The following is a 12,523-nucleotide window of genomic DNA, read 5'->3' on the forward strand; positions in this document are numbered from 1 at the left end:
GATGATCCACAACTAAATATTGATAAATTGATTCACTGTAACTTTGGGAGTGTTTTTACTTCCAGTTAACTGCTTGAAGAGAAGCTACGAAGTGCAAAATTAAATAGGTAAATTATTTAATATAGTATTTCCTAAAGCTTCCACCAAATTTTCCAGAGCTTTACTTCCAGTTTTCATCCACTGGACCTTGTCATGCTTTTTGCTGGAGAGCAAATAACCTTCTGTCCTCCAAGCAGAACAAATCTCACATTGGTCTTTCATTAAAATAAATCGGCTGAGAACACTAAACTGACTGTCATGCTTTCCAGACCTTTAATAATCCTCAGAACCTTCTCCCATTTTTTTCAAAATCTTTCTTTGCTTGTGGAAACCACGACTGACTGGTCACAGACACCATTTTCTAACATAGGTTGCAAGGTACCAAAAGCCAGATCTTTCCCCACTCACACTCTATCCATGTCACTGGTACTGAAATTTAAGTACCAGGACCCCAAAACCTTCCAGTATTACATAAACATGCTGAGAGTCCTGTTTCTGTGGACAGAAACAACTTATGGCTCTCCACTGGGATTCTAATACTTAAATAAGTAATTTTTCCTGGAAAGATACTGACATTATTCCCTCACTTAATTTCCTTTTTACATGAATACTTTCAAAAGAATTGGTGAATATGTTTTTACAAATCCAGTCTCTCCCTTGACCCATGTATGGTTTGTTTTCTGGCTCATACAAAATTTCCAAACTCTGTGATCAATGGAAATGGCCGCTGGAACCAGTGGAGAACTCCTTTCAGGTTGTCACCTATCCTGGGTGGCCTCTACAGACTGTTAGGTCATCAAAACTGCTCTTCAGATAGCCAGTTTACCAGCCTCATGGGTAAAATCAAGTCTTTTGCTCCAGCATTCATTAGCATAGGGCTACTATCACATTCGCAGACATCTTCAGTTGGTTCCTGATAATTCTTTCCCTCAATTTCTTTTCAGAGCTTCTTACTGGAAGTACGGAACAGATGAAAACCTGAACAATACTGTATCACGCAGTTAACTGCTTGAAGAGAAGTTACAAAGTGCAAAATTAAATGGTAAATTATTTAATATAGTATTTCCTAAAGCTTCCACCAAAATTTCCAGAGCTTTCCACATGGAAAAATATTGACAATTCAACTCTAGAGGCTCAGAGGATTTCCTGACCATCTCTTTTTACACTGTCAGGTACAAGATACTTAATCCTGTTGATTAATTATTTCGATCTGCTGTTGAATCTTAGTTCCTGTTGGAATGGAAAGGTTTTCCTGGTCATATGTGATTACATTAACAGGATATATCCCCAAATGCAGAGAAATGTAATTATTTTTAGTTTTTTTTACACTGTTCAAATTTTAACAAATGCTTCTGGTAATGAGATCATGCCTTTATCACAAAGCTCACGAACAATCATGTAGAGGAATTTCTTCTTCTTCATTCTGTTGCTGTGATTTTTTCATTTAACTTTCCTTACCAGTTTTCTATATTACCCCATTTCTGGTGTGTCCAGAATTCTACGTAAATAGAAAAGACAATTTTGACAGTGTTGCATTGCTTTATTTTATTTTCTTCCTTCTAAACAGCATTCTCTCCTTCCTTACTTACAGGACTGTGTTTTTTCTATGTGTATTAGAATGTACTTGAATGTTCTGAGTTAATAATAATGTTTTTCTCTGAACATTTTGTAACTTTTAATTTCATTTTCATCTTTTTTTGAAAGTCTAAAGTTCAAAATTGTTTATTACCAGCATGAGCTTTGTTGTGTTTTTTGCAACAAATTTTAAAAAGTTAGAGATCACTTTGCTCTTATTTTTAACACCAAACTTGGTCTACCAATGACTTCCTTTTTATATTTCAAGATGAAGTTTAACATGGAAGTCCCCTGAGCTGGACACAGCACTTTTTGATTTAAGAAACTGTCATCTAGAACATTTAAAAATTCCAAGGACATTTTATTATTGGCAGAATAAGACTAGAAGTACAAGATACTCAGATGGAAGTTTCCCAAGATAAACCACTGCTTTTTCCACACTTTATAAATAGGCATTTAAGATATCAATTACGTTGTCTGTGGCAGACGTTGTCTTGAGCTTTTTCTGTTAGGGCACCAATACATTCATGGGCATTTGGCTTTTATGTTGCCAAAGCTTTGAGCACCATCCCCCTTCCAATTAAACTTCGGCTCTGCATAAAATGTCAAAGTCTCTGCATTTCTGCATCTTCTACCACCCGTTCCTGGATGTTACATTTCCTTGCTTTTCTTCCTTGTTCCTTCAAAGACAGACTTTCCTTTTCACACCCTTCTCTGCTCCTTTCTGCCCTTTGTCCACTCCTACTCACACTCCACATTGTTCATCCAAGTCCCTGATGCACTAGCAATAAATCTACTTTCGAAATACTGAGTCCCTCATGTTTCGTCACCTCCACTTCTTCTTCCTCATACACTATTTAGATGCTGTTTCTCCCACCAGTTTCCCCATCAAAATTCCTACTCTTCCCTCCTCCTGCTCAGCTCACAATTAGCATGTGACTTACCTCTTGCTCTGCCTCTCCAGCTACTTTCTCACCACTAACATTGTCCCTTTCATTTGGATCTCAGCAACCTTTGTCACATTTCCATGTTCCCTTGTTCCCCTTTACCTTGATGTGTTACAGATCCCACTGGAGCCACAGTCTCTCAGAAAACAAGTTAAACTAAACCTCTGCTTGACAAATACAATTTCAGGAGGGGCTGGAAGTAGCAGAAAGATTTGTTTACCTGCAGCACACAGTGGCTGGAAGGCCTCATGGTTTCTCAAAAGTGGGATGTCCTGATGACTGAAGTTGTACTAAGGTCAACCGTTGTTCCCCTTGGTGCCTGGGACATCTGAGATTTGTCAGAAGAAGTGTTCCGGGCATCTTATACAGTGAGTAAGAGGAAGGACATCATCAATTTGAGCCTTAAACCTGTCTTCCCTTGGCCAGTCAAATAACAGAGAACACGGATTTGGAGCACTGGGGAGGGAAGCAAAAAAAACCCCATTTATTATTTTTCATTTAGGAAAAAAAAAAAAAAAAGACTCATTACCTTGCTCAAGGATTATTTGTTTTAATATGATTAATAATACATTTGAAAAATTATGTCTATAAACTGGTTCAAATGCAACAAATGCAAATATTGTTTTAATTCCAAAGCATTATTAAAACAGTAGAAAAATAATGAAGCTTTTTTCCCCAAACTATGAAAATTCATTTAGAAATGAATAAAAAGTACAGACAGTGAATTCAGCTTTGAGACAGGAAAGAAAAATAACTAGAATCTCCTACAGAGTCCCTGATGGCTGAATGTGTGAAATTAATCACTGACAAATGGAGAGGACAATTCTCCACGCAGTGTTGAGCTTCCTATTCTCTGAATGACAGCCAGTTAGAATAAGAGAGCCAAAGATAATATGAGGTGCTTTGCTGCATTAACTTTCTGATCACCAACCATGCACCTGCAGCAAAAAGAGTTTTGCCCAAAACCTGGGAGTACATCTTAAATAAGTATATATTAATCCTGTACTTATATTTCCCTTGGAAGTCTTCCAAAGTGCTGTCACCATTTATCACAGCCCTGGTCAAACTCCCACCTCCCAAGCATGCTCTACATTTGAACAGTTGGTGCAGACACCAAATTAATGTGATTTTGGCTCTCTTTGAATAGAAGAGTGAGGGCTCCATGGTCTTCAAAAACAAGCAGAAAACCGTGGTTGATGCAGTCTCTGAGTTTCAGATCGTTGGACATTGTCATAATAAGCATCACTGTATGCTCTGAAACTTTTTCCTGAGTATCCAGTATTGTCATCTGTCAAAGCAGGATGCTGGGCTGGGTTGTCTTTCATTCTGACAGAGAATAACTATGTACTTATGGTATAAGACAGCAGGGATTTTGCAGAGAAGTATTTAAAACATTTTTTTCTGCTTCAAACAACACTAGTAACATAAAGACCTAGAAAATAATAAATACATCTATGTAAATGAGTGTCTTTGTTTCTTCCCAGATGCAAATATCTTCTCTGTTGCAGAGAAAGAAGAAGGATTGATTTTGTCTAAGCTTTCTGCCTTTTTCTTCTCAAAATGGTAGCTAAGAGAGGCTTCTTTGTATATACCTTAGTCTTTTGCCAGGATGAAACCTTCCTCTTCAACACCACATCAATGTAAGCCGAATGAAGTCGTACAGCCATGGGTCAGTTTTCTTCTAATCCACCCATCCTGAAGACCAGACATAAAATCAGCAGTGGCCACTCTTCTCTCTGACAGTGCTTTCCTCCGAATGGATGATCAACAAGACTGCTTGGACATAAAGAAGACATACAGTTATCTGTAAGCTTAATTCCTCACACTGATATATATGTGATTTAAAGGACTTAAGTCACCTGAATAAAGGTAAATACTTGTAAAATGAAATGTGTCAAATGCTGGATGAATGTTATCTGTCTTGCAGTTTATATCAGGAAATAAAGGGTAAGAATCATAAATGGCAACTACCAGGCAAAATATTGATAAAGAGCAGGTATTTTTTCCAGAGGGGATTAATTTTTCTATGCATACTGTTAAACATTTGAGAAGTTTTGGGATTCACTTTTCTTTGTCATGGATATATATAAAAAAATGTACAGGAAAAATTATAGTATTTGAATGTCATACAGGACACACAAGACAAATTTTAAAAGTCCTGTTCTATAAGCATGTTTGCTTACTGAATTTCTTATCCAGATTTTAAAGTACAGCTCTATGTTCTATGTCACTCAGATGGCAGCATTTAAAATCACTGCTAACACCTTCAGAAGCTGATAAGCTTGTTTCAGTGCTGTCAGCTAAGTCCCTATACCTTTATCTGGAGTTTTCATATGGTATGAAGTTCAGTGACTGCTTACTTCACATTCACAGAGATATTTCAACATTTTCTGCAGTTCGACCAAGAAAAATCTTTCAGAATCGATGTGTGTCCTGGGGCAGGATTAAGCCAGTGCTCAGTAGTGCACTGAATTAGTCTTTCTGGTGGTCTGATTGCTTTAATCTCTATTTTTTGAAAAAAAGCTCACATCTATAAGGATTTGATTTTTTTTTTTTTTTTTTAATAAATATGAAACAAATGTCAAGGCTACAAGCAATTCACAAGGTCTTTTCAGAGGTATATGGTCTTCTCAGTTGATCTCAATAGACCATTCATTCTGAGGTCCAGCTACTCCAGCTACCTCACCGGTGTTTGTTTGCAAAGCAGAACCAGGGTTCACAGTTTATGATACAGTGATTAAAAGAACACTTGCAATTCATTGCTGCATCCAGTGTTACTTCTATACCTGCCACTGTTGTCCTAGCTGTGCTGTAGCTGGTGTGGCTCTGCAGTCACTGAAGAGAGTTTGTATGGGTGGAAACACTGCTACCACCTGCTACCGCTGCTCTATCAGAGAGGCATGTCTGAAAACTAATGCCTTCTACAAACTGGAACAAGCTTCCCATTTTTTTTCATGTGGGAGCAGAATGAAACAGAGGTAAATCAGAACTTCCCACATTGTAACAATGGCAAACCATAGCAGAAAGAAACCGGAGAACTATGTAGGGATAGGTCTTTCTTTGATACACATTCATGTTGCTTCATTTACTTTGGAAGAGTCCATTCACTTGAGCTGAGGATGTGGCCCTTGTCAGGTCCTTACAGTTTTGAAGATTAGTTCTTTATAAATAAGTAGATTTGCTGCAAGCTCTTTTCCTTTTGATGAGGATTTTTTTCTCTAGCATATATTTCAAGAATGAACACTGTTTCAAATCCTTATTATTTTCTTTGTTTGTTGTTTTGTTCTTGTGTTCATCAATGTGTCAGTATGACATTTTTGATGCAAGTCAGTTCTTGCCTGCACTTGGAGCTGATGCACCTTGAATGGGGACAAATTCTAGACTGACTAATGCTGTACACAGTCCATGGAACATCCAATTCCTATGGACACCTACGTGACTGCAAAAATAGTAGGATCTGCTGGGTGTCCATCCTGCCCTGAAAAGTATCATACCCCACGCTACCTGTTTTCATGAGTTTTTTTTTTTTTTTTTTTTAATTTGGATCCAATATATAGCTTCTCTGCATTCTGCCTTAACATTGTTAAACATTAATGCTGCCTACAATGCTTGCTGTGCTTCCCTCCATAAAATGAACAAAGCAGCTGTGCTCTCTTGCCAGCCACAGATTTATTGGGGTATGGATTATCCATATTAAAAACAGTCATCAGGCCACAAAGGTTCCATCACAATCTGCCTACGAGCTAACACCATTAAGAGGCAAACTTCATATATCTTCATGACTGATATGTTGATCTGTCCCACTCCATTGACTAATGAATTGACACACACAATGTTCTTCAGCATTACTGTGCATCTCTTTGATTTACAGCACTGGAGTAGGGGGCTGTAAGCACTCAGATGCTGATGAATTCCAGACAGCACTTGCACCTGGCAGACCAGGATGCTTCCCTCTCAGGAGAGCAGTTCTTGCATCCCAGAACTGTACATAATAAACATGGTGATCCTCACTCTGTCTGCATTTTCACCTCTACAATGCCATCAGACTGCTTGCCTTCCTGAGCCAAATCCCCAGCTACTATAAATCAAAGTGCATCGATTTATATCAGTTGTTCTCTGAGCAGCGTGTCTGAGCCTTTTGTTTTGTCTGCTTTAAAGATGCATCTGGGAACCACCAATGTATGCTTGCTCCCGTGGTTTGTCAGTGCCAGGGAAAAGGGCTTGAGAGAAGAACAGCAGATTTCTGTCCACAATGGGGGTCAGTCCTGTCAGCCTGCAGCTGTGGTGGGAAGGTGGTGGCCACTGGCCCAATGCTGCTCCTGTGAACAGAGAGGAGGAGTGAGGTTGTGGAAAGACGGGGGGTGGATGGAGATTTGGCCCAGAGCTTCTGTTTGTTGAACTAATTAACTGGCTACGGGATTGTGTTTTGCTAACAGCCTTGTATTTAAGTTACCCACAGCACAGACTACTCAGTTCTAGTGGTTGACATGAAATACAGACTCATTTTGACTCTTTGGAATGCGCCATCATGTAGGACAGTCATCTTCCAGTGTACTACTAAATCCACCTGATGAACCAAAAGAGCCACTACAGGTACCCTCCACTGTGAGCAGGACAAGGCAGGAGCAATTGTTTGGATGTGTCCTGGATGAACGACTGAATACCATCTGCATGGCAAGTTTGTGGTGTACTGCTCAAAAAATATATCCAGTAAAAGCATTTTCAAAGTCAAAATAGAAAATTCTTATTTTATGCAGCAAATAAATCAGAATTCTAAGAAGTCTGATAACTGCTGTAGCACTAAATCGTATGGATTCTCTGACAAAGAGAAATATTCTGGCCCTTGACTCAACATTTCAATGATGACTGAAATATATTACTCTTTGTAGATTCTTGGTTTGTTTGTTTATTTTAATTTTGAGATGCCTCATATATTTATACAGATTTCATATCAGTAATATGTCATAGATTTACACCTGTTTAACCAGAGAATTTGGAGACACGTGCAAACTTCTTCCTGCTACTCAGGGAAAAAGAGCATGCAAAAAAAAAAATTAAAAAGACCTGACCAGAGAGTCTAATTAACATGAAGGAGAAAAAAAGAATTCTTTCTTTCAGGTCACTTGCAAAGATGATCACCTCACTGAAAAACTCATAGCAGACTCATCACCGAAGTAATATATCTAGTCACAGTTTGCAAATATGGAGTGGGAATTTTGTCTTTAAAAACAGGAAGAGATTGTCTTGTATGGAGAGAGATGTTAACATCAAGTGAAGTCAATTCCACGTTCCCTTTAAGTGAACAGATCCAGAATTTCATTGAAAATACAGGAAAATAAAGATTTCCGTGCTCTGATTTGCTGGAGACGATCTGGGTGGTAAATAGAAACTGATTGTTACTGTTTGCAGCTGACAAAAGTTGAGGCTAGAGAATAAAGAAAAGAAAAAAAGAAAGAGTTATATCACAAAGGAGATTGTTGTATTACTTGCAATCAAAATTAGATCATTTTTCAAAGCTGCTAGAAATAAATGTAAGCTGCTTCTGGGCACCTTTAATTTATGTGACTGCTACTGGCAAAGCAAATAAGGTATTTTGATACTGTTCTTAATAGCATTACAGGGATAAAATGTTTCACAGAGTGACAATGTCCTATGCAGCACTGCAGCACCAGTTATATAAAGAACAGAAAAAGATCCCTATCTTTTTAATATCTAACTTATAATTGTCCCTCGTTGTTGATAGACCTTTCTTATTACACTCAACTTAGTAATGGAAAGAAGTGTTTTAAAAATCTAAGTAAATTATAAATCAAATTTCTAACGGATGCTGAACACATTTCTTCAGATAAGGTTCACAGAGTTAGTTGAGGGAAACAAGACTGACAGGCTGGAGCTGAATTTGATTGTGAAGAAGCAGCAGAGCAGGAACTATTTGGGAATATTCTGCACTGTCTGGAATGAAGAGATGAACTGGTGGGTCTGAGGAGAAGACAGAGATTTGTGCAACACACTGGGAGGAAGACCTACTTGTACATTGTGCTAAGAGGAAGATCTGCTCTATACCTGCATCGAGCTTCCACCAGAGTAGGTGGAAGGTAAAAGAGCACATGTGCCAAAACAAGCCTGGACTATCCTACCCACTCGCTGAATGGAATACCTGAAAGAAAAACACCCCTTTCTTCTCCTGGCCAACAACTGCGATGGGGTTCTGAAGAAGAAGAGCAGCAGGGGAGAGAAGACTTGCAGATCTTCACCTGCAGGACCTCATCCCTGAAGCACCAGTCCCATTACTCCAATCTATGGCAGGAGTCTGGATCTGTTTCCTGCACAGAGGACGTCTGCATCTAGAAAATGACCAGGGAGCCTTGTGGGAAATAGTTCCCTCAAGAGTGGAAGGAGGGAACACAACAAGTGATGGTTTACTGAAATAAGAATTATTTTCCTTTAAATAATTTCCCACCACACCTCAGCCTTTTAATCTTCTGTGTTAGTTTCTTGGCCTGTGGGAGTCTTGCTGCCTTGGCTTCTAGAAAGTTTCATGTGTTTAAGATGCTGTGAAAATCTACACAAATGTCTACTGAAAATCCTTTTAATGAGTGTCATTAAACTATCTTGAATTTTCCATCTCTTGATGTTAATTTTTTCTGGAAAAGTTCCACTCCAAAGTAAAGTTCCATTCTGTCCCACATTCTGTCCATTGCAGTAAAGAAGAGTGTGACTGAATTTGTCACACTGGTGTTCCAGGCTGGAGAGCAACAAGTAGATAAACTCAGTATTGTTAAACTACTCTTACCCTCATGTGCACAACAACTTCCCCATCACTTTGGCAGGTGTAGGAGCTCCTTCATGGAAAAGAAAACCTGCTCCACGGGAGTGCGTAGACTGCCAAGGCAGCGAAAACATCCAACAAGTCTTAAAAAAGTGTTTTTACTGCAAAACATAAGTAGGATTAATTTGCATGAACAAATTTACAGAAAAAAATCTGTCAGTCAATATCCTGTAAAATGAAAACATAGCACAAAAATTTAAACTCTGTAAGTTTTCTGTGAAACATGCAGTGTGTACTAAAAAGTACCAACCCGGTGCTTAAATATATTGATGTCTTACATGCAGTGCCCAGTGAAGTAAAGTCCTTGCCTGGTCCTTCTCTGGGTGTCTCTATAGATCTTATACAAGTCTCTTTATAGCTCTGACAACATCAAGCATATACTGTTATTGTGACTTTTGTGATGGGCTTTTTTCATCTCATTAGCTGCAATTTAGAGATGGGAAGAGAATAAACAACAGGCAAAGTTTGATCTGAGATGACAAGGCTAATTTTGGGAAAAATGTCCCTCTACTTCTCCAGTTGTCGGATTTAATCTAAAGCAAGCACAGTGTGCAGATAGTAAACATAATATCCTCCTAATTATATTAAATTACCTCTCAGGAGCTGCTCTGCCCTCTTATCAAAGGCTGGGAACTGGTTTTTAATGATGAATGTGAACCTCGGTGGGACATTGTATATCATCATTTAGTTCAGAAAATGTAGCCCAGATCAGTTGTATAGGTGTAATTAGATGCTGAAAAATAATTACCTTGGCCTTACCATTAAAAATTTTTTGCTTGTGTACCCTTGGGATCTATGAACAAATTACTTTATTAGGAAATCATTAAAGCTCAATTTGTCTCTATATACTACAGACATCAATATTCATTTCTCATAATGGAACCACACATTCTTGCCATAAATTTGTACAACTACATAGCCAGATATCAATTTGAAGTCATTACTAACCTTAACAAAAAGACTGTTTTTACATGGTAAGAAGCTTTTCTTATGTGTCAGCTTCCAGCAGAAAACTGACCAATATGAGCTTTATTGTTAGCACATTATCTCACATAATCTCTGTGTTTTTATGCCTCACTGCAGAGGGAGGGTTTTTTATGTGGCTGATATCTTTGTGCTACTGCAATATCCAAATTTGAGTCATCAGGAGAAAAATAGCTCCTAAAATAAATTATACAATTATGCGAACACTCCTGTTATCAAGGCCCTGAGACCATCCCACTTTGGGCATTGGTGCTGGCTCTCAGACTGTGCAGAGCAGTGAGGAAGCACCCCCAGATGCCCTATAGGCAGATCCTCCATGACGAATCCTTCTCACAGGAGCTAATGGCCCTCACTGTGCCATGGCAGTGACCTCAGGGCCCCTTGCAACTTTTATGTAGTACCTATTTCTCTGCAGATTTCTCTGAGTAATGAGAAAACATGCTACTGCAATGTCCTTGGTATGGGGACAAGGTATAGTTTCAAGTCATATCTAGCAGTTAACTGATTGATTCACCATTAGAATTTACAGAGCAGATGTGAGGAAGAAAGGAGACCATCTGTCAGACTCCAGATCACCCCCTGCAATAAATTACCTTCACATAGCTCAGTCTTTATCTTTTGCACAAGTCCAGGTTCTCACAGAAATTTGTCATTGCAGTACTGAGTAAAATGACAAAGTCCAGCTAATTCTCTACAGTGGTGGCTGGATAGTCACTATATAGTAGTTGTTATCTCAGCACGTTTCTGAACATCACACACACTCATACAAGTAATCCTTATACTGGAGCTTCTAAATTTCCATTTGGATGTGTGCAAGCAATCCTCCATTTTATAACATGACAATTTTTCTGAATTTGGTATGGCACAAGCACTTGCAAAAAATATAAATAAGAAGACAGTCTATATGCAACAATATGACCACAGAATTCATAATCACTTCAGAAAAAAAGCAACTAGTGGATTTTCAAAAATATTGCTTGGAACCTGATAAGTACTGAGAACATTCCCAGCTTACTTATTTTGTCTTCTATTTCAACAGGTACATCTGTTTGCAGTTATAAAGTTGTCAGTCTAGAATCATGTCTGTCACATTGTCACTGCTCTTATGGTCACTGCAGTGGAGCTCAATCTGCCATGGCTCTTGTTCAGAAGCTGCCAGAGTCCCAACTTCTCCATTCAGGACCCTTTTGAATCTCTCTGTGTCCGTGTATTAGGTGTCAAGGCTGTTCAAACTGCTGAGAAAATGCAGCACAAGTTGCGGCACTCAGTTGGAAGCAAATAAAATGCCAGGCTCTCTGCAAAGCCCCTGCACATACTTTATCTATGGCACTGAAGTTGTTAAAACAGTCTGTAGACAATAAGCGTTTCAGACCAATTCCTCACACAAAAGGAACAAAGTGCTAAAGTCATCAATATAAGCAGTATAAATCAACTGAATAGGCAGCTGGAAAATGACAGCTACCTGTATTATAAGACTTAAAAAGGGAAGATAAAATATAGGTAAATTTTTATCTTTTAGGTTTATAAGGCTGTGTTTGATGGACCATAAGGTCTTGCTAGACTTAATAGGCCAGATTCTTCCCTGGGGTAGCTCAATTATGTTTGATTGTCTCCCATCAGGATGATAGGAACCAAGACAATTAGTTATGCTGTCACAGTAGTTGGAGGTCCTCCACTTTAAAGAGCTGCCATGCCTCAGATGGTACATTAATTCCAAGGCCAGGAAGCATATATTCAAAATTGTAACAAGCAGCAGAAAGAACAATGTAGTAAAGAAACAAGCAGAGAATTGGTGCTCTCAGCCAGCACAAACCCCAGTTCTTTGTGTCTGGCAAAATGCATCTTCCAATTATACTAATTCTTTTAAATTTGCCTTGCCTGTCTGACACACCCTCCAAGACAAATCCCAACAGCGTATCCAAAATAGTGCTCAGGAAGGGACACCGCTTTGCTCAGGGGAAGGTGTCTTTAAATATAATTCTGTCTCTTTCCGAGTTACACAGATTTTTCTTGTTTTCTCATCACCTCCAGCTCCCAGTTTGATCTGATAGACTGACAGCTATTCTTGAAGCTGGCTATTACTACTCAACAGCTGCACTCAAGGGCCCCAAATGAAAAGAAACAGATCTCCCTTTTAAACTTGGAGAGG

At 38.7% G+C, this 12,523-nt stretch overlaps 1 long non-coding RNA gene across 1 annotated transcript in view; it reads left to right on the top strand.

The window, feature by feature from the left end:
- Window positions 1–9,662, top strand: part of LOC135578600 (uncharacterized) — a 35,152-nt gene extending 25,490 nt beyond the window's left edge. Inside the window, exons 2-4 of the long non-coding RNA XR_010470533.1 lie at window positions 984–1,081; window positions 2,679–2,929; window positions 4,046–9,662. This is a non-coding gene — a long non-coding RNA (uncharacterized LOC135578600). The remainder of the gene's footprint in view (window positions 1–983; window positions 1,082–2,678; window positions 2,930–4,045) is intronic.
- Window positions 9,663–12,523: the final 2,861 nt, after the last annotated feature.

Source organism: Columba livia, chromosome 2 (assembly GCF_036013475.1).
Source record: "Columba livia isolate bColLiv1 breed racing homer chromosome 2, bColLiv1.pat.W.v2, whole genome shotgun sequence".
NCBI lineage: Eukaryota > Metazoa > Chordata > Aves > Columbiformes > Columbidae > Columba > Columba livia.